This window comes from Stegastes partitus, unplaced genomic scaffold (assembly GCF_000690725.1).
Source record: "Stegastes partitus isolate 25-593 unplaced genomic scaffold, Stegastes_partitus-1.0.2 Scaffold741, whole genome shotgun sequence".
NCBI classification, from domain to species: Eukaryota; Metazoa; Chordata; class Actinopteri; family Pomacentridae; genus Stegastes; species Stegastes partitus.
In genome coordinates, this window is record NW_007578472.1 from 289,764 (window position 1) to 294,332 (window position 4,569).

Consider the following 4,569-nt stretch of genomic DNA (forward strand, 5'->3'; position numbering starts at 1 on the left):
CATTGCCTACGTTTCCATCTGGCTGCTACTGACAGGCCAGGACGCGCAGTGCGCACGGGGCATGCGTCCCAGCGCAGCGCGTCACTCATCCACAGAGACACACCCACCACCTCCTCCATCCATCCTTTCTCTCTATCTGTCTATCTATAGATGCACAAACTTGGACTGGCCCACTTCCGATTCAAACTCGTTAAATTGCATTTTATTTTCGTGTTCTTTATGCCTGCAGTACGTTTATTGTGAATGCCTGACACTGGCCTCGCCTTGGTGGAAACAAAGAGCCTATATGCTGTATGTAAATCAGTCAGAGAACAGACAAAGATAATGGCCACATTTCTACCCAAATGCGCATTAAACACTGGGTAGGTGCAATCTCCAGTTACCAACAACACCTTGCTTTTTCATACATCTTAAATGTATATACTCCTATACATTCTTGACAAATACAGTAAGGGGAGTGTCAGGATGTATGGTTTAAGGATCACTGGGCACACAGGACAAACAGACATTCACATATTTTTGACTGTAGCTGAAACAAAATGCATTGGATCCCCATTTCCCCAACCTGTCCTTGTTGCAAAATCCTTCATTCACAGAGAGAATGTCCACATAGAGACCATAAAGGAAGACACAGGAGCAGCTTCAAGCCAAATAGTTAAGTATATATGGAATTCATATGTTATAGTGGTCATTCTTTCTTTGTCTGGCCTGCTTGATTACTAGTAGATTTTCTGAATATCTTTGAGATTGCCTAATTGTTACTGTAAACAAAACCAGCTACACAGTACAATACATATATTTTACATCAGACAGCCAGATCTAAGTGATATTAAGCGTATTAGATCTTTTCTTTTTCCCTAAAGGGGGTTCTTACATTACGTTACTGTGAGCACAGGTCTATATTGTAAATAGATAAAATGTTTTTTTTAATCTTACTTAAAGTGTCAGTGTACTTGTGATTTTCAGTGCAGTGTGGTTTTCATAAGGTAAGTTCTTATTTCAAAGTTAGATGCTCTGTCTGTCTCTCCAGTAAACAGTGATGCAGCAGTGCATTACAAAGACTAGTAACAGAGCTGAGGGCTGCTATTTGCATGACTGGAGGAATATTTGGCATCTCCTGTAAGCCCGTAGATCTCGTCCATTATACAATCGGATAATTTGTGGACGATGACATTTCATAGGCTCTGCAGAAACCCACAGCCTAGTAGACAGTGTAAGGGTACCATCTAGAGTTCATCCATCAGCTCATCTACGCTACAACGGCGTCCACGGAGCCATGCTCTGCGAAGGCATGTGACTGAAAGGAGGACATTAGGTAAAATTACGTTAACTTAGCGCTGAGTGCTTTGAATTCTCCCTGCACCCACCTCGCAGCCCTGGATGCTTGTTATTTATCCTTGTCCCTGCGCAGATACCCCGGGGCCTGCAGAGACAAGCTGCGCGCAAAAGACCTGAGCAGCAAACGGAGGCATGGATGAACGTCCCAGCACCGACTCCCGCAGCGAGGTACTACGGTTTCTTACCCCTTGTTCGAAGAGAGCCCGCAGTGTGATGATCATCGTTGGGGAGCAGCCCGACAGCAGCAGGCGACCGTCCACCACCACCACCACCACCGCTTCGGCCGAGATCCTTCGTCCTTCCCAGGCTTCTCTGTAGCGCACCTACCCCGTGGATCCAGCGACCGCACCTTTGGGCGTCAGACGGATTAGTTAAATCGGTGTAGCTGATCTCACGCCACCCGCTATTGGTGGTTCTGACCTGTCGCTGTCAAACCGCGAGGCTAATCCAATCAAGTGTTTAAAGGCGAGAAGCTAAGAATAGCGCCAATTACAGCAAAAAGTTTCAGATCTTCAGCGTGGGGTTGCTGGTAATAGAGCAAATGAATGGGGCACCATGTATAGTTAATGTCATTGATGAATTACCTGCCAGAACCGAGCAGCCTTTACTGCGAGGACATCAAAACAGCAATGCGATGATCACAAGGATTACTTTGGATCCGTGCTGGGAGCACTGAAGATAATACAAAGGATCAGCTCGCTGACACACGCTACGTATGGTACCAGGTAACTCTATCATCTTCGTTTTACTGTGCTGTTTGACAGCTTGCTGAATCCTAACGGATGTCTTCATGTTTTCATCATTTGCTCTTGTTTATCAGCTGGAGATTTGAGATGAAATCTGATTCACTTGCTGGCACTCAGCTGAACATTCACAGGATTGTGGAGATTTACCTTTAAGAATCATAAAAATGCACAATAAAGCTTTCATGTCCAGGCCTGTGAGGGCAAAAAAAAAAAAACAATCTTGGTGAAATTTGCTAGCTGTTAAAGGCTGCTTGTGCTGTAGCTACATAAACTAAACACTCATAGTAGCCTCATACCTTGTTTGTGTCATAAACATGGTGGATTTATTGCCACTTTATAGTCACAAAGGAGGCTGTAAGAGACCTAGATCCTGAAGAATCATGTTGTCCTCAATTCCCCAAAATACATCACAGCTTTACTGTCTGCTCCACATCATGTGCTTGTCTGCTTCGTGGATCAGCAAGAAGGTTTTGTCTAGCAGGAAAATACAAATAGTTGTTGACTGTTTCATTAAATTGTGCATTTTAGTCCAAACATAATGAACAGAGGCACTCATGTGAGCCAAGGAGGAAAGATTGTGTTGCCTATGCAGTAAAATGGACAAGCTATCAGATTATTAGCCACTAGACAGAGTTCGATCTAGACAGCAAAAGACACCGTGCAATCACATTAGACATCTCTGAGATTGAATGGATTTCTGTGTGCTCTATGATTAGCACTCAATCTGCATTTAGAGAATGCAGATTGAGTGCATTTAGAGAATGCAGATGCTGTGACCGAAACTGAAAGTTTGATAGAGAAAGCAGAAGAGGTTAGACTTCCAAATGTAGGCGTCATGTTGTTGCATGTACAAGGCAGCTCCTTCACACTTTTTTAAATCACAGCTCTGCAACAAATGACAGTTTGTTGTGTCTATACTTTGCTTTGGTCCCTGTAGCTCTGCATGTCTTCACTCCAGCAGCTTTACACTAGTAGACAGACCACTTTGAGGGAGCACAGCTGCTAAAGTTTTGCTCAGGACTGGATGGGTGGATGCACCTGGCGGGTTTCCTACTGTACTTTCCTCTTCGATCTCTTCTACATCATAACAACAAACCAATATGTAGGCTACGGTGTATGATTTAATATTTCCTATCAGTGTAATTATGCGATTCAAACCTCACAATCTGAATGGCGCATTTCTTTTTTTTGCAACACTGCAAGTCTTGTAAGCCAAGGATAAGTTCAGTTTGAGAGAGGGATTTAATCAGGCCTGAAGTAATTGGGTTGGTTTGTATCAGTGGGAACAAGCCTATTATACTACTGCTCTGACAGATTGTGAGAGGCACAATACAAATACAAAAACAGAGACACGGTTGTTGGGTTTCACAGCCTTTAGCAGTTGTCAAGAGTCTTCTCTTGGTAACTGTGTGAGAAAGTCAAAACTATTAGCCCCGTGGGGCAAAACAGCATGTCCATTTGTGATCACAGTATTATTCTTATAGTTTTATTTATTATCAATTGGACATATGGGCAAATATTTCTCAGATTTTGTTCAACATCACTGTGCTTCAGTGATTGTTCCCTTGTGAGATAGCTACTAAAAGAAATGATGGCATTTTCAGATACAATCCAACTGGATGTTCATCTAGATAGAAAATAAACATCTGCACAGATTTTCAATAACATACAGTCTTTAAAAAATAGTGAGAACACGATGCACTAATCTCAACCAGATAGACATTCTGTTGTGTGATTGATTCAGTTTGTATGTTTGCACTCAAACTCAAGAAATTTGCCTAATTAAAACTGACTGTCTAAAGGTTAAATGGGTGCAATTTGAGTATCTGACATACATATTGGAGAAAAAAAACAGGATATATAATATGCTCTATAATGCGTAAAATAGATCTTGTTTAGTTGATGCATAGCAAACATTTAGAGAATAGCCAAGGTAAGAAAGCTGTGCATAGTCGCGTTAATACCTGCACACTGTGCAACAACAAACATGGGATCACGACACCTTTGGCGTTAGAATCACAGCTTCCTCGGAAAAGCCCTCAGGTCAGAGGAAAGCCTGTTACTAAATGGGAGGAGCAGAGAAAGCAAGAGGCAGACAAATGGACTACGACAGCCTTATTAGAGTCCAAGCTCCTCAGAATTATCCCTCATACCCATCTCAAAATACTGTTCCCAGGCCGTGACATCTTCTCAAAGAGATCTAGATGAAGGAGAAACGTATAGCTGAGGTGATGAATTCAGATGGCAACAAGTTTGGCACTCAGCAAAGAACAGCTCAATATAAAGTGCACATTGTTTTCATGTGTGGTGAAATGTTAAAGTCACATATATGTCTGATTTGTGTGCAGGAAAATGAACTTCTCTTCATGCCATTTTCATGAATGTAACTTCTAACGAGTGACGCTTTGTGCCCGTGTGTATTTTGAAGTTTGTATGTGTTTCCCATGTGTGACGTCCTCAGGTGCGTGCGTGGAATGTGTGCAGA